General features: G+C 37.8%; 1 long non-coding RNA gene across 12 annotated transcripts; it reads right to left on the bottom strand.

Moving 5' to 3' along the window:
- Positions 1-2,349: 2,349 nt before the first annotated feature.
- Positions 2,350-22,853, bottom strand: LOC113950622. 12 transcript variants are annotated; one of them, XR_003528821.1, is made up of 6 exons: positions 20,617-22,645; positions 19,884-19,938; positions 18,727-18,807; positions 16,896-17,009; positions 4,839-4,924; positions 2,350-4,458 (listed from the first exon to the last, which is right to left on the bottom strand). It is a non-coding gene; the product is annotated as an uncharacterized LOC113950622 (long non-coding RNA). The 12 variants fall into 12 exon arrangements; XR_003528808.1 differs by having other exon boundaries at positions 19,884-19,941; positions 20,617-22,643; XR_003528829.1 differs by lacking the exons at positions 16,896-17,009; positions 18,727-18,807 and adding an exon at positions 22,752-22,853 and having other exon boundaries at positions 19,884-19,941; positions 20,617-21,678.
- Between the last annotated feature and the right edge of the window lie 92 nt (positions 22,854-22,945).

Here is a 22,945-nt window from a genome sequence, read left to right as displayed (position 1 = left end):
TATTTATGAAAGCACTAACTATGCAGACATTGATGTTGGTAAGAATGTTGCAAAATTATCATGTAGATTTTCTCTGTTTGTTTTTATTTCCTTTTTAAAGTTTGTGAGAATAATTTGTTTTGATGTGTCTTTGGAGGGCTGGGTCATGCAGGACAGTAACATAGAAGACTTTCACCTCCCTGGGTCACCCCTGCAAATGCAAGGGTAGGAAGAAATAGTAAAGGTTAAGAGTCCACTGAAATAGAAATGTATCTCTGCAAATTTATAAAGAGAAGAGTGAGGACCAGTTAGGCAGAGGACTGATTTGAATGACAGCTTTGGTGATCAGGGAAGTTGTCTGCTTAGCCTCCCATTCTATCTTGTGACACTCTAAAATCAAGTGGGGGCCCTGGAATACAGAGCCAGGGCTTAAAAGTCTCATTTTAAGAGGGCAACAGGACCTCAGGTCTTACCTAGGCTTAAAAAAGGGGGAATTTAAATTCACATTTCCTGTTCTTGAAAAGTGTACTAGCTTCCAGGTGACAAGTCAGTCTTTAAACTTGTGGTTAGTTCACGTCTGTGAAAAGGGGAAGCCCTCCTCTTGCTGCTGCACCTGTGCCTGCTGGACCACTCAGGGATCACTGAAATGGCAGAAAACTACCTCAGAAGAAAGGAAAAAATAGCAAACAAGACAGCATCCTGCCATTCTAGTGAGCTGAAGTGGCTTGAGGGAGCCTCTAAGCAGCCAAAGAACAGGTGTAGAGGGAGCAGGAACACTCCTCTTTATGGCTGTGTGCAATTAAACCAGTACATCTGCTTCTGAAATGGTGCTTAGGATAATCTTCCCTTGATTCTGGGATTGTTGAGGTATGTTGAGCCTGAAGGAACACAGAGCAGAGCAGAGCAAAAACCTAAAACCAAGTGTGAGTCTAAACTTCTGTTAGAGCGTGTGCCTGGTGGTGTTCTGGTCACCTGTGACAGCCTGTGTGTCTAGTATTTCATAAGCTTCAAATACTAGGCAGGAATTAGGTATGTTACCCGGAAGACTTCTGATTGGTACATGAGTGACAGAAGGTGAAGCTAACCATCCTTCTCAGGTAAAGTAAGTCTTCTATTTCACTCTCTGTCTGTCAATCTCAGCCCCAGATCAGTCTCCTTTTCTACTTCTCCGCATTCTCCTTCTGTCCCAGTTTACTCCTTTTTTTATTCCAGTTCAGCTTTTATCTCCACTGCAATGGAATACATCAGGCCACATCTATAGAAGCAAACCACACTGTAGCAGGTGTCTCACAGCTGTCTATCTCTGCTCCCAAAATACTTTTGGGCACAGTGTGGTGGTCAGTGCAGGTCAAGGACTATCCCCAGCAGGCAGTTTAGAAGAAGCAAGCCTGCTTTGACAGGCAGCTGAGAAGGGACATACGGATGTGACCAGTGCCATGTCTGTCCACCTCAGTCTACGGACTATGGAGACATGTAGTGACCTTTATCTATCAAACCCACTGAAACAATAAGAGAATTCCCTGCAAACAAGTTCTAGCACTCAACTCCACAAAGTGCTGAGACTGTAAATGTGGTCTTACTTCTACATCTCTAAGGTGGAAGGAATCGAGTATTTTGTTGGCCTGACATATGCACAGTTGCTAAAGGAGACTGCTCAATAAGGAGAGAGTTACTGGAGAGTTTATCTGCACAGTTTTGAAAAAAGTTTGTAGAATATGCTCAAGTGAAACACAAGAAGTTCTACCTCAACGTGAGGAAGAACTTTACATTGAGGGTGGCAGAGCAGTGGAACAGGCTGACCAGGGAGGCCATGGAGTCTCTAGAGACATTCAGACATCACCCAGATACATTCCTGTGTAACCTGCTGTAGGTAACCCTTCTCTGGCAGGGTACCAGATGATCTCCAGAGGTCCCTTCCAACCCTAACTATACTGTGATTCTGTGAAATTATATAAAAAAATATAATATATTTAGCACCTTCTTTCCAACCTTTGGCATATGATTCAAAAGAAGAATTTTTCTTAAGAAGACATCACCAGATGTTTACTTATCATGCTAAAAATAATGGATGGCCTAAGCCTCATAATTTGAAAGAGGTGAGCTGCTTTTATTAAAATTTCAAACATGCTCAATTCTAAGGTAAGATGTGAGGAAAATTTTGGGAATCTACTTTTGAAAACTGGTGGGCAACTTCAATTATAAGCAGAGCTATTACTGTTTAGGTTTGATCACAGAAATTCACTTTACAAAAACTGAGAAGCTGGTATTTTATTCTAGTAATGGCATTGAGGAGTTGTGATTGATTCTGCAGAAGTGACAGAGATGTATCTGGACTAGGCAAGAGAATAAAGCCTGCGAAATCAAACTGAATATATTTTTTGAGAATTTATTCCAGCACTTGATAGAAAACTGCGGTAACCCTAACAGGAACAAAATTCAAGTCAATATTACAGAAAGAATAAGAAAAATCACCAGTGAATTTCCATGTGAAAGTACAAACATATACCATTCATTCTTTACATCTGTTGAAATTTGTACATTTCTGAAAGACAGACTGGCTTAGTTTGTTGGCAATACACAAGTATTTTGAAAGCACAAATGAAACTGTGTTACTGTACTGTAACATAGTATGACATTACTATGAAAGACTCAAGACCCTTCCCTCCCTCTCTGATCTCATTTGAAGTGTGACAACATCAGATTGGTATTGCTAATGCACAGCCCCCCCAGTGTACACTGGGTCTCATTTTTGCATGCTTTGAACTAGCTTTCCATACCCTCTTCACTTCAGACCTCTAGATGTCAAGGACTTCTAGCCTTGAGTAGGTAGGAATAATTAGTACACACGAACAAAACACATTTATAAAAGACAACATTTTAAACCTAAATGTGCTTGGTCTTGGACCTTCTACAATCTGCACATGATCTGCAGTTTGATCTCAGGAAAACTATTTCAGCTTCAGACAAAAACATCTGGAATTTTAAGAGACTACTGAAAAGTCCTGAGAACAACCTTAAGAACATTACTGTTATAACTCAGTAAAATCCATTAATGTTTCCCATAACATTGAATCTAAACATGCATCAGTGTGAACCATGAATGATAATTCCAAGTTGCAATATGGCCTAAAATTTCCAGATATCACAGAAACAAATGGTTGAGGTCATTCACGACACAACATTGCACAATGCAGAATAGAGTGCCTCTTTTTAATATGTATATGGAAATTCCAGAAGTGTGATGAGACAAAAGTAGATATATTTATTTGAAATAATTTATAAGACATGTTAAAGCTACTATTTAATAAAATAAAAACTGATTATCAGGTAAGAAAATCTTTTTTGAAATGCTTTCTCTTTTAAAAATGTACAAATTTCCTGCTGGCAATCTTACAAAACCCATACATGCTGCAAAAATTAAACATACAAGAGGAGGAGCAATGACAAATTACCTCAGCTTTCATCACTACTTCACTTGATTGAAACTGTTCTCATGTTCCATTAAATATAATAATATATTTGGAAAATGTAAATAACCTAATTATATTTTCTTCTTTCAAGCTGCCAGGCACCAGTCATATATCGCAGTCATATAAAAAGAAGATCCCTGCCCATCTGCAGCCAGCTCCAAACTTCTACTAACTTAGAACCTGTGATTAATGAAGAAGAAAATCAGGACATTATCAGAAAAAAATGATCACTGGCAAGACACACACCTAAGCAGTCTTGAAACTCTGCATTCTCAGCACACTCAGTCACACAACCTAGATCTTAACATTAATAAAAATTTATATTTTGAGAGTTATTGCTTTATAGTAATAACATTATGCCGCAAGTGGGAGATTCTAGCTTGCACGCAGCACAATAATTCCATGTATGTGACAAGATGCACAGTCTTCTCCATGACAGGGCTTTATTCAAGTAAATAGGAACCTGAACACCAATAATTAGTCAAATGATCTTTTTATCAACTTTGGAGAAGAGGACCACCACCTTATCTTACAGCAGTAATATGAATGTGCCAATCTTCAGGCAAGTAAGGAACCTACACCACGAAACCAAGCCTTCTTCCATCTCTGCTAACATTTGTGATAGGTGTAATGTACGTGTGGAACTGAATCGAAAGGAAGCATTTCCTTTCTAGCAAAGCTGTCTCAGGATTTTCTCTACTTGCACCCTTCATCATCACTGCAGTTCATTGTACTGTCTGTTGTTCAGGAGTTGTGTTGAGGGGAAGAGATTCAGATTGAGAAAAGACAAAAAACACAAAAAGGGTAAAAAAAATGGAGGAACTGCTTTTGATGGGAGGTAAGTGAGCAGATGCCAGCAGTACCTCTTCAGCTGGCTTTGCTATGACAAAATATGCATGGAGCTATACTTTCCAGTAACCCAGTGTCAGAGACCTCCCTATGGGTCTGAAAGAACATCACATCTTCAGAAGAGATGCTGCCTCAGAGGAGGCCTTAAGAGCTGAGAATTCTGGAAGGCAAGACACAGTGAAGTGGAGTTGAATCAATAAGCGATGATGGTCAGACTTCCTGCACAGTGTTTTACAATTGCTCTATTTGTATTAACACATTATAGCAAGAGGACATGTTAAAGTAGTGTTTTGTCCTAGCAGTATAACTACCTACTTTTGCCTCCAGTGGGAGTGCAGAGTTTCTCTCCCTTGTTACTCCTTCACCTACTCTTCCTGTACCAAGCCATGGAAGAAGGCTGGCAAGGACAGGAAGTCCAAAATTTGCATGGAAAGAACGTTGTGTGTTACCAAAACTGAGTGAAATATGGGCAGACCACTGGATACTTTATTCTGGATTGACATGTAAGGAATCTTACAAGAATATAAACAATTTGCCTACCTTCTATTTCAGTCCAGTTGACAGCAACTTCTGCTATAGGTATTTTCAAGTGCTGGGCTATATAAAGAAGTTCCACGTCAAATGCCCTGAAGAAGAACAGGAAATAGAAAATACAGTCACACTTATTTCTAGAAGAAAGACAGTGGCAATGTTAATTAAATCCCTTGCCTGATTTAATTGGTATAAAGCGCATAACTGAACTAATTGTTCCGTTATGCAGTTGATATCAGTGCTCTACAGGTCAGATGCACATGGAAGGGAAATTTATTTCCCTGACTGAACATCTCAGAACACAGGCAATATACAATATTACAACAGTAACAACAACACTTCACTGCATTCTGCTATCATAGTTTAACCATTTTTAAAGACCATGAAGACCAAGCAGTCAAACATACAGTGTCATTCCACATCTTTAGAAGTTTCATCAAAGGGGACAACTACCTGCTGTGGCTTTATGCCGATTTGATGATTTCTCCTTGTACTTTCTAAGTCAACAAACTCAAGGCAGCAGCACAGAAGTGAGAAATTACCTAAGTTACTGTGCATAACAAAACCTGAACAACAGTTTTACTTTATCCAGTGACCATTTAAAGCACAACACAGAAACCCTCTTGAGACACCTGTGTTTTTTGCTGGCACAAATTTTTGCAGGTTGTGCAGCAAAATGAACTGGGGAGGTGATCCTGCTGTAAATCAGCTGCCCTTTTCTGCCCACTTTGTCCAAAATATACCTCAATCCTCTCAGTTCTCTGCACAGAGAATTGTTTGTGTGTTTCATTGTTGCAACTGCATGCTCAAATGGGCCTTCTGGACCTGAAGCACTGAAGCTTTTGATATCAGACAAGTAGCTTAGCAGCTTGTAATGCTCATGTAAAAACCAGCATATGAAACTGCCAGTAGTTACTATTGACAAGGGTGAATGCAAATCCCAATTATGAAGATTCTGGTGATTTTTGTTAAATTTCTTTGATTTACTGACTGCTAGGTCTTTTTTTTTTTTTCCTAGGGATGTTCTTGTTCCTTAAATGAGTTTTAAGCAGCTTTTTAAAATACTGGTCCCTATTGGAAAAAAAACTGTCAATGGCCTTCCACATGTAGTTTCTACTAGATTCAAAATATATTCAAATACAGAGGTTTTGGGTTTTTTTCCCCAGAAAACTAAACCTTGAAGGTTAAGGAACTAGAAACATTTTAGCCAAGCTGTTGGTAAGATTCCCAGTTTGAAGTCAAGGGAACAGATGTTCAAGGCCAGCTTACAGAGGGGTCTTGAAAATGCAGCTGTGAGGCAGTCAAGTACGATTCAACATTAGTCCACATTTTCTCTCAGTAACTTCATAAGTTTAGATTCTCCTTAAATTCTCATTGCTAAGTCCGAGACATTTTTCTTTTAAAATGAAAAAAAATCTCTTACTGGAGAAAATGTATGCAATAAAACCCTCACATTATTCATTCATGCTTCAAGGGTTGCTTGAATTCAAGTCATTGGTAATTCCATTTAACATTACAGAAAGGGTAGAAAGAGACAGACAGGTGACCAAGAGTAGGCACAGAGTCATACTTTAGCAGGCTGCTAGCCGAGTTCAGATGTTACTTCCTTCTACCTCAAACCACCCTCTCCTTTTTAGCAGTGTATTTTTGCAAAACTATTAATGAATGCAACAACAGCAGTCGACTTTGAAATGTGCTGCAAAGGTAGCATAAACAAATGTTATCTACAGAGACTACGCTTACTGTGTATGGAGAGTTTAGAGCTATTTTCTAAATTTGATTTCGATCAGGACACAGACCTTTTAATTGTCACCAAAACAGTTACAGGAATACATTTTTTTTCCTTGGTGAATTGAATCTGCTCAAAGCAGCCGTGCCATTTTACTGCTTTCTTTAAATGAGGCCTGAATATTATTTCATTACTTACGCCACAGTCTCTTTTGCTGAAGTTATATTATTTAATTTTTTTGCTGACATTTTACGTTTGTAAGCCAAAACGCCCATGTATTCACCTTTGAATGTTTATGAATCATGTGTATTAAGACTAAATCTAATTTTGTAATACTTACTACTTAAATGACTAAAAATCTTAAGAGACGCAGAATAATTGTCTGATGAATTAGACTATATGAGCTCCTCTAAAAGTATTACTACATAAAGTATTAGCCTAGTGAACTGTTATTTGCAGCAATTCCTGTGGACAACTGATTACTGGAATGTCAGCATATACATCACAGAACAACAACATTAAATAGTTCTGTGAACTACAGTGCTCAAAGTAAAAGATTAAAAGTACAGAAATTAATCAGGTTTACCACTAATATTGTTACATGTGGTTGCCATTTGGGTAACAGTGAACATACCCCAAAATTAAAAAAAAAACCTATTCAAAGCTGAAGGGAGAATGACTTTAGTAGAATATCACTGGGGTATCTTTTTCCTTCCCTTTGCCCCACCACCTTTCAGTATACCAGAATAGTTAATCAGAGAATAAAGACAGCAGTATGTTCAATACACTGATAGCATTACATCCATACTGCAGATCACCAGACGCAGATGGTATAGAAGAACCATACAGGAGCTTCCACAGCCAGGATTTAAGTGCGGGTATGTCACATGGAGCCCGTCCTAGAGGAGATCAAAGCCACACCAGTGGATGAGTCGGTGAGTGCGATTTGCCAGGAAGCCATTTGTGACTAGTTAATAACAGCAAGGTATTACTCACACCACATACTTCATCCTGCTGCAGAGACTCAAAGTAGGTGCCTCTTGGAAGAGGGACACACAGCTCAGAATATGCAAGTTTGGCTCCAGCCTGAATGAATTCAGGCTCCAAGCTAAGTTTAGATCCAAAATTTAGACACACAAAAATATATGGTGTGAACAATTTCCCCATCTATTTCTAACAGTGGCTCCATTAAGTGTTAATTGACACTAATATGTAATGTAAAATAAAGAAAAATTTCTCCAGGTAGTTGTGTTTTGGTTAAGTTACGATTTAAGACAATGCTGGCTAAAATTCATTTGAACACCAAGTTGGTAGGTGTTTAATTGAATTCCATCCTTTTAAACTGAACACTTAAAGTGCTTGAGCTTATAAAATACGTATCCTGAAAAATTATTCTGTATTTTAAAATTGCACTAGGACTCTTCTTTTTTTCCTGGTCCTATATTATGAGTTTCAAAAAATAAATTCAGACCTTCAGTTATAAAGTTTTAACTGGAATTCAGGACTTTTGTACACTCATGATATGGTTTTCCAGTAAACTCTTAATGGGTAGAGAAAAATTCCAATAATCAAAGAGGTCTGAGAATGAAACAAGATGTCAAATGGGTTAGTCTGCCAGCACTGCTCTAGCTAAACTAGGGCTTTTGAAAGTCCACATATGTGTGCCAGGAGCAAGACTTTTTGTAAAACAAAAGAGACAAAGTTAAAATAGCAAAATGTTTTTGTGTTGATTACACATTAATAAACAATTCTACGTGCCATGCAGAAAACCAGGAAAAAAATTCATTCCACTGCTTGTGTTGGTCTACAATGCCAAAGAAGTGGGAAAAAAATCCCTGTAGCAATATGAATGCTTATTTTTCTGTAATTTTTATATGGTGAGTCACATTTAGAGATTAGTGACAAACTGGATAAACAAATGTTAATTTTTTATATTGATCTTTCCAGTTTTAAAAGTGAAACAGCATGGCTTGTTCAGTGCACAAGGCAACTTTTATAGACAAAAGTAATAGCAACCATTTGATCTAACCAGTGATCTGCTGGCTTGGGTAATATCATAATAAATTGCAACTTCACAAAAGTTTGTCAACCAAATCAGGACTAGAACTATGTTTTTTATCATTATTCCAGGTAGGACAGTAATCGCTGCTATGTCTGGTTCTCCTAAGGATGGACATTTTCTAGCTGGAAGGAAATTTATAATTTTGTTTGGTTGTCAGAAGAAAGCAATGATCAAATTTAGGATAGGAAAATTCTGCCAGTGAGACCATTTAATTTTCCAATATTTCTCCTGTGCATCAAAATTTAACACAGTTACATTTCTCAAGTCAAGACTGTAGATGCAGAGCTAGACCTTCTTTTGTAGCCTGAAGTAATTACAACTGTCTCTGTTATGTTTTTATAATATCTCTTTTAATTTTCTTTTAAGTCTTAAATTAAAAAATGTGCTCCATCCATTTCTGAAAAACAGATTAATGGTGTAATCAGATTCAGAACCTAAAACACAAAGCATATGCTCTCAGTTCAGAAGGTTGCTCTCATTTCAAACTAATGTCAAAACACTGCTATTTAGAAAGTAAATTTCAAGAATGTTTGGTTTGCATTCATATATACAGAGCCAGCTCTCCAAAGAACAGTTAAACAAAAAGACAATGAGAACACTCACTAAAAGGCTTGTTTAGGATTTAGGCATTACTACTTAATATTGGATATTTAAACAGTTTGCAAAATCTATTGATTTTCAAATTCTTTCTAAACTTTAAGGTTAGATTAACAAAATATTCTAGGAAATCTGTTGGTCTCTCTTTAAAAAGTGTTACATGATCCTTATTGCCATAATGATAAAACTGTAATTTTTCCTTGTATACTTCAGTTTGCTTTCAAGATTTCCTAAATATAAGCAACTATAAATCAAATTCACCACAGCAAGAAGAAAAATGTGGTCTGTTTCCTAGTATTTTTAACATTAAAGAGGTGATATTGCCATCAATGTCCACTGGAATGGAAAACATGAAGAAAGCATAAAAAAGTGAAGGTCTAAGCAGGTAGGAATTACTAGGTAGCTGATTTTATAGTAATTTTATATTAACATCATGAGTAAACACGTTTTGCATGAATTTTAGTCTAAATATTTGTTATGTGCTCACATAAGAATTCACCTAGCATTGTAGTACCCCAAAAAATCCAAGCATGACAAAACTTGAGCAGACAGGACAGATGATCTGGTTTTCGCAGAAGCCTCACATTCATTCCCTTCAACAGCTCACCACATGCTCCAGTGCAGCAGCTGGGGAGCCCTCGACAGACTCAAGGACCAGGATGCTCTCAGATGGCTTTTATTCGATTAAATGATGCTTGTTTGTTGAATATTTTCCAGCACTCTCCATTATTCTCCATTATTCCCAGAACATCTGAGCTCTGACCACCCTGAACTCTTCTTTCAATACCTAACAGAGCTGCACTTCACTTGTAGGATTTTAAGACTCCAAGAGAATCAAACAATTTCTTCAGATGTTGAATAGCCCCAGTGCAGTGATGCAGAGGCTGTAACAAACCCAGCTTTCAGAGCCTTTTACCCAATATCAAGATAGTGGTTTCTCTGCAACTCATTCTGGTCTCAGTATGAATGAGTTGTTCTGTAACACAGCTGAGGACCCCACATTGTTCCAGGTTCCAGCAGAAATACAATACTGATGACTACTTCTTACTCTTATGTCTTCATACTCGTGGTAGGTACAGAACCTCTATGACACAATATCTAACCAGTTTTTATTTTCCTTTTTACACACGTTATGCAATGGAAAGGTATTAGGGGCCAGATTTGTTTAAAAGAAAAGGCTTCCACTACTGGTCTATTTCTGATTCTCACATAATTACATTCAAAAGTATCTATGGAAGATCTGTGGGACAACTATTTGACGTCCCTATCTAATTTCCAACTGCAATTATTGCACTTGTTTGTACAACACTGACATTTAACTTAGGACTATAATTTCTTTTAATTTATCCACTCTCCCCATATCCCCCCCATATCTCCCCATGTCCCAGTTTATTTCCAGGTCTTATAAATATTAACTGGGAAAGGGACAGTACTCAGTTTTGTCCACTGACAAGTTATCTTCCAGTTGCACATGCTAAATGACTAGCTGTGAAGCTGGTAAGTACCTTTTGAATCTTTATTGTAGTTTTTTTTCTTCAGCGGTGGCAATAATCTGAGTTTCTCTCCTCTAAGAGAGTTTCAGTTTCCACAAAACTTGCCAAAGCTTTTGATCTTCAAATCTCTACTGTTCTGCCAGATTTGGTTTAAATTAGCCAATAAACATGAAATTGGAAGCAGGGAAACACAGAGACTGTTGATGGACAGATGAAGATAAAACCAGACAATATATTTCCTGTTTTAGCAGAAAATTAAACCAAACTAAAAAACCCAAACAAACTATTGTTGTTTTAGGCAAATTTGTGACTTGGAATTATCTGAAGAGCTTCTTTATTGGAAGAATTTGTGTTATTCTTTCCTTGACAAACAAAACAAATGTTCCTCTTCACTAACCAGTACATTTTTGATAAATAAGGGATTAGTTTTTGGATTACTGTAAATAAAAGTGCAAGACTAGAAGGCCAATTTTATAGCAGTACATACAAGGCACAATGAACTAAAATATGAAAATCTGGTGTGTTACACATCAACAATATAATTACTATAAGTCAGCAATATCCTTTTTTCATTGCCTCTATTCCCAGATAATGGGGTACAGCACATTTATTTTTACTCTTTCATTCCTTTGGTGCAACAAAATTGAAGCGGCAGAAGAAAACTTGTGAAGATTTTTTCTGTAGAAAACACTTTATATAACCAGTAAGTGCAATTAGAATCAGAATCTTCAGTCTGAAAAAAATAAAAGTTAAGATTGCATTTTTACAGCTTAAACTTATTATCCCCATTTATTTCTTTCAGTTTTCTTCTTGAAGAACTTAATTTATAAAATGAAGTTAAATACGGCAATTTTGGGATGTGCACTTCTGGATCTCACATATGTGTTTAACCATGTATTTAGAAAATCCCTCTATGTGAAATTTACAGAACTTTACAGATCAAGTTTGGGTTTGGAGACAGCAGCACAAATCATACTTCTGGCTCAGCTATAGTTTCCTTAAAGCAATATGCAAACCACTTGGGTAGAAAAGTGAGACAGTGATTTTCTGAACATTGACTGCTCACAGTTACAGATTCCATACAACAGAAGCTCTGTGTTCCACACTTGTGTGCCCAAACACTACATTCACAATTTCATTCTGGAGGAGCAATGTAGCTCAACTATCACTGCCAAACCTCAACTAAAACTAGATGTATTGGAATTGACTAGGCACTGTAGGCTTGCACTCATTTTTGTACGGGAACACTGTTCAGTAATTCTGTTCCCTGTCAGCAAGCAGTAGCCCAGGAGAGATTTTCTTGAATGAAGACAACAGTTTGAAAATATTTGATTATACTTAATTAAACTATCCTTTTTAGCAACAATTTCGGTGCAGGAAATTTACAGAAATTATAGTAATTGTGTGGAAACAGTGTTTCAGTCCCTTAACAGTACTCATGACTGTATCACTCATAAGGGAAATGTTCTAGCTAAATTACAACAAAAGGAGCTCTAAAGTAATTCAAAGACTATGAATCATCTTCTGTTGTCTTAGACTTATGATATCTATCAGTAGTCCTCTCATCAAATATTTTAGAAAGAAAATAAGAAAAGAATAAGCATTTGTTTTCACTTTGAGTCTTCAGCAATTACAAACATCAGATATTGATTCTAGGTAAAAGGTTTTGCTTAAGCAGTACTGAATTGTAAAGAACATGGAATTTCTAGCAATTACCAGGATATTTGAACATAACAAGAAATCTAAGCTGCCATGCAAGCAGTACTACAACTGATTAAACTGAGCAGCTAGGATTTATAGTCAGACATGACATGCTTCATAGTAGCTGCAATACTAAAATTACTTTTCCAAACCATGTTCAATTATTAAAAAAAAAAAAAAAAACCAACAAAAAAGGAACAATTTACCACTGTTCTATATGAAGAGTTGAGAAAGTCTACAAGGCAGCTTCTCTGGTTAGACTTTTAAATCCTCACTGTGTGTCTCTGATCTCTTTAACACAGAGAAAACAAACAAGGAAGTGGAACCTGTACATAAGACGAGTTTGAAAATAAGAGCGCTGTGGACAAAAGGCAGTAAGTAAGATGGTTTCATTTAAGTGATGAGTGAAGTGCTTGAACAGAGCTGTCTTACAGGACAATAATCCTGTTTTGTGACAGCTTTCAAAGTTTGTAAACTGTTTCTGTTTTGCATTGGGAGGAAAATAGAAGGTATCAATTGTTACAGTGAAACAAAATTACAGCTGAAAGGGAAAGACTTGCCAGTCAAGCACAGCCTAGGATAAGGGAAGTCCCAAGTTCTTTTTTCTTCTTTCCCCAATTCACAGCAGTTTTTCACTTGGAAAAATGCTTTATTAAGTAAAGCAGGAATCTGCACCTGGATTTCAAATAATGAGTGGGAAGACCACAGTATCTTCTGCACGATTCTTTGGGAATTCCGCAAGGAAAAGAAGAGTAAAGGAGGAAGAGCATGGCATGTTACACACTGTACTTCACTGGACACTTATAAGCTATTTTTTCCCTCTGTCTAGTCCTCTTGTTTTTCTAAAAATTGGCTGAACAGATGCAATAAATTCAAAAGTTACCAAGACAGACAATAAGCCAGCAGGACACCATAAAGTGCTACTCTTAAGAATACACTAAACAGGTTTAAACTAAACAGGTTCGAGCTGCTAGTCCAACACAAAAATTGAAAAAGTTTTTAATTATTAAAAAACTCAGATGGGAGCATCTCCTGTTATTTACCACCCAACTTCTTTCATTCAAGACTGAATGATCTCCAGAGCTTGCACACACCACGTTAAGGCACTTAAGAAATGCAACTGGAGAATGCACCTTTTTGCAGTATACGATGGACCAAGTAAAAATCAGGTCTTAAGTAAAGGCTACTGTGCAAGATAATGTTTCATTTTATATTTCCAGCAATGTTACACAGTCATCTCTTTTGTTCTTTTGCTTTCAGAGATATATTTTATGTTCCTGGTAAGTGTTCTCCCAGCCTACTCTTTGGTTACATTTTTGTTCTTGATGCAATAATCATGCAGATAAGTTTGTCCGTGGACTCCAGAGGCTGAAGTTTGGATTTGCAGAGGTCGCTCTTAGTCTTTTATTCAAGACAGTTCCTAAACAACCAGAACTCTGATCTACAAATCACTTCTGAACTCGCTGCTGGTCTTAAGCTCAATTTAAGCGATTGTATCTAAGACTGCAAACTAAGTATCATGTAAAATCTTTAGGAGCCATCAATTTAACTGGTAAGCATCTCTGGGTGAAAAGAGATGCCTTCAAACCTAACAATATAGAACCTCACTTGAAAAATGAGAAGATGCTCAGCTTATTATGCAACAGCCTTTGGCTTAAATTAAAATCCATAGGTTGTGCCTTTCAAAAAGTGCTCCAGTCCCAGGTTAATGGTGGATCTGGTGTGGTTTCTTTGGCTCTGTGACCAAGAACACAAGGCTGCCACTAGTGCCAAAAGGGAAGCACTAAGAGGCTGCATGATTGTCAGACAGTGAAACTGTGCACTTCACAAAAAGGTGTTCCTGGGTTATGATTATCACTCATAAGACTATTTATACCTGTCATATTTTAGATTCATTAAAGTACATTAACAATTCTGGAGGCAGAACAGAATTCTTGATGTCTTCAGACTGAATTTAAGGTGAAATTCTGGTCTCAATAAATCCTATACAGCTGCTTATCACAGCTTCATTCTACTGTTTTAGATGCCACTAAGTAGAGAGAGACATCCCAACATCTAAAAGACTGTTCTGCAACTGTTTTATACCTATTGCGCTACAGAATGGGTATTTTCTTCCCACTGTAGTAGTCTTTCTGTATTTTTGTTTCAGACTAGGGACAGCTGGATGACGAAATGAAATGGGCTACATATTTCAAACAAATCAGTTCTACCCAATCAGTTGGTGATTCCTTTATTAAAATCAGAAATACGTGGAGAAACAGGAAACAGAGCACAGACACATCCTAAAAATTGTACTTTTGTATGAAAAGATAAAAGTCCTCTCCCCTATGTAGCAAGACCTTCGAAGATGAAAAGAAGTATGAGTGCACTGAAGAAAGTTTATCTGCGTTCGGTACCTGATCATACAATGAAGCATTTTTCCTGGGTTCAAATTTCTGAACATTATCAGTGTATCTTGCTTCGAACTTTTGTAACTATTTTAGCAGTTGTGTATATATTTTAGAATTATTTCAAGTATTAAGCATCAGTATAAACAAACCTTACTCCTGAAAACATTCAACATGATGAGCACATCCAATGATGCTGAAAAAATGAGCCCAGCAACGTGTCTGTTGCAATACAAGTCCCATGCCTGTACTTTGTCAACTACTCTCTGCCAAGACATCAGAAAACCAGATGCAAGATAAGGTCATGTGCCTATGCATCACTGTTTATTCCACAAGAGCCACACACAGAACAGTACTGTCTGTGTGTTCAAAACTCAGAAATTTTACAATGAGTAATACAGAAAAATTACACCACTTTACCAAGAATTGAGATACTCTTTAAACAGTTGGCTGCTAATTATCCTTAAATCACTTTAAACAGGTTTCAAGATCTGCAGGTCAAGCTCTTGCACTGGAAGGGAATCAGTAATAAATGAACTCATTTTCCTTCCACTCTAGCCCCAGTACTGGTTACTAGTTACCAATTTTATCAGGGTTTAGAGGCTCTGTTCGTGACATGTTCTGAACTCAAAAAATTAAATCCATAAATTGGAACACTGACTGAAACAAGTACAAAGTGCCTGAAATCCAGAACACATCCTTTGTACGTGATGGATCACAATCTACACTTATGACAATATTTTCCTTATTTTTAGCTTCCATTCTTTTACAAATATTGATTCTTTAATTGCAAAATCTGTAGAGTAGATAAGCTCTAGAACCACAGGAAATAGCCATCTGGTTCTGTATAGGAATATAAATTAAACTAGTATTCTGAAACACTTAAACTAGTATTTCAGAATCAGTGGAATCTTGTATTGAGAACCATATAAAACCTCAAAGTATATACTTTTCTGCTTCTTCTAGCTGCACTTCTTCTACTGCTAAATTCTGAGCCTAAATCAGTCTTTTCTACAGTTTACAGATAATCTGAAGTTTGTTACAGTTTGTATATGGCGCATACAAATTACTTCAATTTATTCAGGTTTGGTTTAGCTTACACTGCTTACTGTAGGAATACAGTATATATGTTTAACAGCACAGATAAGCATGCAGCATTCCTAGGAACTGAATGTTTTCCTTAAATATTGTGCAATGGAAGGGTAACAGAATGAAGTACTTGTTGCACTGATGTACCTTCAAACAAATAAAATGCCATGGTGTTAGAAAAACATATAACCTCAAATGAAATAAATGCAATGAAAACGAAAAGTTTAGCATTGTTCTCGTGCTACTGTTTCTCACATAAAATCTCTCAAATCTACAGCTGCTGCTGCCCTCGTAGCAAAAAGCATCAGGGTCACACTGCTGCCTGTTGGCTCCTGTACTTGTGCTTCTGAACTCACAGACTATGACTCATTCCACAGGTACATCCCTTGCAGCTCTGGCTGGAAGCCTGCACATCACTTCTGGCACTTTGGGAAACTAGCTACAAGTACCTCACTCATATGTGTTTAAGCAGAAAATAAACCTCAGTTCTTTCAAGTCAAGCTCTCAAAAAAGAATGACTATCCAGGGAGGTGTTCTTGTTCCACAGGTTTTTGAATTTTTATTTACAATAAAAGTTCTTCCAAACACTGTCATTTAACTAAGGACCCTGAGAAAAGAAAACCTCTTTAAAAGAAGGTGAAATTAAGATGCATCCTTAAAGGTATACAGGATGACATCAGATAAAATGAAAATACAAAACAGTTAACAAAGAAAACTAAGTAGGCAACACATGGTATTTATACAGAACAGAACAACTTCAAAGAAGTTAAAGGAAGAATAAATAGAGCATTCTGTACTGCATTTAAAGTAGGTCCACTGGATGCAAAGCAGTTAAGAACTCTGTGGAAGTTCTTTCTGACCGCCCATTCTTGAAGCTTCTAAGCTTACACTTAGGTCTTCAGACTTACACCTACATCTTCAGCTGGATTTCAAAAAAGTTGAAGAGAATTACAAAGGTCAATCTCTGTGCATGTGTATTAAACTAAAGCCATGAGAATTTATACTCACAGGTCATGGCTGGAGATTTTTTAGACCTTCTTCTACTTTTTCAGTATCTGCAAATTTTGTAGCTCCATCTGCATCAGCCATAAGAATTTTTTTCCCCCGAGAACTAAAGACACCCTCCAATGAAAATAGTCAATAAAAATCAACACTTTTGAAATTAGTATTTGTCATAAGCTAGATGCAAAAGACTCCAAAAACCTAATGTAGTAACAAGAACAGTGATATCTCACAGATTCAACACAAGTGAGTCTTAATATTCTGCTACTAACCACAATTTACCAACCTATAATAACATCTAGAGACTTTACACACTGTGTGGTGTCCCACAGTGATACACAATGCATGAGCACAAAAGGCTAACAATCCCTCTGAAGAGAAGGTTCCAAACTAAAAGCTTCACAAACCAAAATCTAAAAGTCAACAAGTTGCTACAGTCAGCTGTAGAAGGGAGCAAAAGAAGCAGTGATTAGCAGCTGCCACTGCACTGAATGGCTTTTCTTTGTCATTTCAGCTATGGAAAGGAGGATGCAGAGGTAGTTTTTCCCAACACTGTTTCAAGAGAATTCAAGAGCTATTTCTCAAAACTAATTTAAGATTCAGTCTTAAGTCACAGTCTCACTGCAAAACGTTTGTGATGCACAGGTCTCACAGCTTGTTTTGCTATATCCTTGGTCAGGAAAATTTCACAATTTTTGAAGGGGTCCAGACAGGAAAACAATTAGCAGTGGGTTTGACCGAAGTACTGTCACAACGAAGCATGTGTGAGTTTGGAAAACCCTGTCAAGGAAGTAGTTGTATACACATCCACTCTACACTCGGCACTGCAAAAGTGTATCACACAGAGGATTTTCTCCATCTCTTGAAATAACTTCAGAAGTATATACCTTACAAAAGTTCCATATGTTCTAATATAATGTTCTCTCCATTTCCTATATTTATTCATTTTTCATAAAAAAATAAAATTGACACATTAAAGATAGAGCATAAAATACAGATAAAGACAAGTCACTGATAACTCACAGATAATACTTTCCTTTTCGTAAAAGGAAAGTGTTATTCATCTTAGGAAAAAATATTCCCTCAAAATGTGTAACAGCTGTTTTATTTTTAGGACAACAAGATTTGAGGATAATGTCTATGTGAAAGCATAAACTGTGCTGTTTCTGCTATCGAGTGTGGGTGATGACAGTGGGCTTCAGTAAAAACAAACTTTGCTGGATGAGAATGCTTCTTTATTAGCCATTTTAAAAAACACATCTATGTCCTGAAGAACAAAGTTTGCAAATTTGGCTGTATTTTGTCTACAAAAACTTAACTTTAATCTGTAACAGTTTGGTTGTTGTTTTTTTTTTCTTGGTTGTCTTTTATAAACACAAGTCTATTTCTAAGTGGAACTAACATGAATATGAAATTCAAGGTTTTTTTTTTCCCTTTGAAATCTCATGCAAAAAAATGTCTTCATTATTGATCTTCCTGGCAAGATAATACTGTTTCCAAGATCTCAAATAAGCTTATTTTGAAAAACAGGTTTTGCTTTAATTTATAGAATCTGTACTCAGTTTTCTCATAATCATTTTGTTAATGCATTGAATTCAAAATGTCAATCAGAACAAGCCTATCTTCTGCATATTTGGTGGTTCAAACAGAGAAGGAGATGAAAGTATCTATTACCATGCTGACTGCTCCTCCTTTCCCTTGATTTTTTACCGAAGAAAGCACTTACACTTTGTCACTTCCATATTTCTTGCAGTACTCCATTGCAACCTGACAGACACACAAAAAAACCACCATAAAACAAACCCAGGAGTCAAAGTAGAAGTTTACATTTGCTCACCCTTTAAAAGAAAATAAATTAACAGCACAGAGGTATAACCACTTCAGTCAGCACAAATACATTGCCAGTGTTCGCTGGAGTCTGTTCGGGAAAATAAAAACCAGTTCACAGTCAAAACAAGAAGACTGAAGAAACTAGTCATGTTCAAAAGAACAGGATACTCCAAACCCCATCCTCCCACCTCCAAAAACCTCAAACTTAATTTAACTTATACTATTACAGACCTTTTATATTAACACCAATAGTTAATAAAAGAAATATAATTTTCTACTACAGTCACCTATTTATCACTTGTCTTGCTGCTGTTTGTGGTTTTAAAGAAAAATTCACATTGATCTAAAATCCCATTCACACTGCAAAAATCTGCAGATTTTGTTCCATGCTGTGAGGAAGAGAAAGCATGAGTTTTCTCATCTTAATTTTTTCTAAAGGTTGTCTTGAGTGCTTGTAAGTCCAGCCGTTGTATGCTCAGTTAAAAGAGGTGCCAGAAGGAATGCACAGTAGTCAAAAATATTTACGAGCAATCCTTAATGGACAAACTTAAGGAAAGTAAATCAAAAAGCAGTATGCATTTTAGTAGCTACCTCAAACATCTTCCAAGCAGTAGTAAAAAAAGCCCTCAAGTTAGCGAGCCTTCCTTTCCAGTGACATACATCAAAGCTGAACCACAAGAATACAAAACTGTTTTGAAAATACTTCTACTGACACAGGGATTTTTAAATCAACAATGCCAGGAAGAGTGTGAAGAAGAACTATGTCAGATGTTCTGTCAATCATAGTATGAATTGGGTATTTTAAAAGACTTTTTAGCTTCCTCAAGTTCATATTCACATCATCCCTATGCATACATAGAGTATTTTGTAAGAAATTTCTTGAAGTTAGGATTAGAATTCTGAGAATCTCAGCTGCAGGAAAATGGCTGTCACATTTGCCAACCAAGAAAACTAGAATTTGCAAAAGAATTATATGTGTATTCATCTGCATACGTGACATCCATGATGCATAAAGAACAATGACAGAAAGCACTCAGAAATATGAACTTGAATTGTCAACTATTTCAAGTACCAAAATATAAATGCAAAAAACTGTTACATTCCACAAACATAGTACAAAATGCCACACCTCTGATTGCTTGGGAAGACAATTGTTTTTCTTACCTTTGTAGTTTGATCTTTACTGCCATCATTAACCACTATGACTTCATAAGTCTCGCTTCTTGAAAATAAAAGCAGAAATAATATATTTAATCCAATTTCTTAAGTAGGTAGTAGGTCTTTCAAACATCATTATTCTTTTCTCTCCAGCAGGTTTTAAATCATTCATAGTTGCCAACTGACACTAATATGATACAGTAAATTTGTTAACATGGCATAATTAAAGAATTTTGCCATACTTGATGAATGTACCATTACACTGGGTTGTCACGCTACCATCCAGAACTGAAAAATCAATTCAGTTGTAAAAGATGAACACTCGGAACATTATCACTGTTGAGAAAACCCAAAAAGAACAAATCCTCAAACTTTCGCAATGGGCTTCTTACCCAGAGAACAAATCATAATGAAGAACAGATACTTAAGAAACTTGTTGGAACAAACAAGTATTTATTTTAGAAAGTTAAATGTATGGCTAATCTTTAGCTTTGTCTTGGAAAGATAACATTCACATGAAGATTTTTTCATCCCATAGCATTATATTAAATTTTTACTTAATTTAAAAATACTTTTTTTGCAATTGATCTAAAAATAACTGATAAGGGACCGAAGTGTTACTTCTAAGTAGCCAAGTATTACTGTTTAATATACACCAACATAACAAAGTAACTAGATCACTGTTTATTATACATAATACACCAAAATATAATGAATTTTGAATGCAAAAAGAAAATACCTGTCTTTTTTCTAGATAATCCAAAGCTTCATCCATCATAAGAGGTACTAGAGAAAAGGTGGAGGAGGTCAGGTTAGTAGATTACAACAGGTAAAGCACCAGAAGCACTTGGACAAGCAAGCTGTGAACAACCACAAAGCAAAGCTGAGCAAATCGACTCTTTCATACGACACTACCTTCAGCAAACAAGCTTAGCAGCTGCAACTCAAAGTTCTGTCCTTTCTGAATGCAGAAAGAACACTGAAGAAAATCATGCACATGATAAAAGGCACGATAAAAATATTTCTTCTGAGGAACCAATTTTTCATTTTGAAATTTGTAATTCTCTACACAAGATTAAAAGAAAAAGAAATCATTCTTCATGACTGACCTTGAAAACCAGCACTGACTTTATCTACTTAAGCAAGCTGACAGCTTCTGTACTACCATGTTTGATTATTTCTATCACATCTGAAAGCCTTCACTCAGTATCAGGTACTCGTATCTATGGCCATGTCAAACACGAACCTGTGAGATCATCCTTTTTTCTGCTCGTCTGAAGCTGCTGCTGTTTAAAGGGTGGAAAGCTCTCAAATCAGTTTTAAAAGTCTTTTTTTTTACTTCTTGCCTTGCAGCATTTACAGGAGCAATGAACAACCATTCTTCTGGGGTCCATTAAAATAGAGGACTCGTAGTTACAAGTGCCCCATGCTATTTTTTGCAGCAGAAATCAAGTTATACAATGACTTAATTTTGAAATTCAATGTAATTGGACTGTTTTCTGGAAATTGTGTCCAAAATCTGATACATAATCTGGCCTGCCAGAATCTACCCCAAACATAACTGACCTCTGCATTATTACAGTAACAACAGACAGATTTTCTTCTTTTCCTCAAAACAAGAAAAATCTTACACCAGTCTTCTTCATCATATGAAGGCACCACAACAGAGTTCCCTTGTAGGGGGATCATGTGTACTTCATACAGGTTCTTTCCTGCCTTCAGTGCTTACGAAGAATTTCTCTTCTTTGCGTCGGTGAAGGGTTGACATTTTTTTGGGAGTTACATAAGCAACTGCACAAATCTATGATGAAAAAGAAATAAGAAAAGTTGTTGAGCATTCTATTAGAAGTTGACCTAGCTGTTGAATGTGCTACAAGGGCAACCAAATGTATTTCAATAATGAGGTGGGTCAATGCTGTGGAACTTCATCCACTGATTGAATCACACAGGACTAAAATCCTCTCATGTCGTTTGGTTACTCCTAGTCTGACCACTGTCAGCATCATTGGTTTGTTACTATTTTTGACTGCAAAGCATGCAGATGCCTCCAAAGTTGTGGTCCAAGCGCACACAGCCCCTTCCCCAAGTAATCCCAAGCACACAAACTGGTGCGGCCCCTGATCCCACTCTGCGCCACTGAAATCAAGGCCTTGGCTGATGACCAGCCAGCCATGTGCTTGCAAAACAAGAGGCTCTGATGACCTTATGAATAGCTAAAATAAAGCCATGGAACTGGGGTTTGGAGCACTTTATTTGGTAACACCACACACAGAATCACAGAATCAATTAGGTTGGAAAATACCTCTGAGATCATCGAGTCCAACCTACAACCGAACACCACCATGTCAACTACACCATGGCACTGAGTGCCACGTCCAGGAAACACCTCCAGGGACAGGAGGCATACGTGGACAGGAGGACTCCAACACCTCCCCGGGCAGGAGGCATACGTGGCACTGCGGACAGGCAGCAGAATTCCACCTTCCAGTGTGTCCAATTTCTGCAACTTGCAGGGTATTTCAGCCACGCAGAGACACAGCGATTTCCCAAATGGTTACCGCGAGCGGGCGTTACCAGGACATTTCCCAAGGCGTCTTTATCCCCTCCGCAGGTCCCCGGACGCCTTGCCTGCACCAACCCCCGCACCAGCGCAGCCCCGCCAGCTGCTGCCCGCACGGCTCCAGGTGCCACCTGCTGCTCCAGGGCCAGTCCTGCCCGGGCCCGCTGCAGCCCCCCGGGACCCCCTGGCAGGACCGCGACCCGCGGGCAGTGGCCCCGCTCCGCATGGTGGGGGGCAGGCACGGGGCGGCCCCGCGCACCGCCCCCGCCACGGAGCCCCCCGGGCCTGCCGTGACCGCGGTGCGCGGTTCTCACCAGGACGGGCAGGAGGGTGGTGAGGGTCGCTAGCGCCGCCGCGGGCAGGGATAGGGATAGGGACAAGGGCACAGACAACGGCAGCGGCGCCGCCATCGCCCCCGGCGGCGCGCGGGGAGCGTTCGCGCGGCGGCAGCGAGGCACCGCCCACCGCTGCCGCCGGAAGCCGCCGGCGCCCCCTGGCGGCCGGGCCC

This window comes from Corapipo altera, unplaced genomic scaffold (assembly GCF_003945725.1).
Source record: "Corapipo altera isolate COAL_440 unplaced genomic scaffold, ASM394572v1 0, whole genome shotgun sequence".
In the NCBI taxonomy this organism is placed as follows: Eukaryota; Metazoa; Chordata; class Aves; order Passeriformes; family Pipridae; genus Corapipo; species Corapipo altera.
This window is presented reverse-complemented; position numbering and strand designations above follow the sequence as displayed.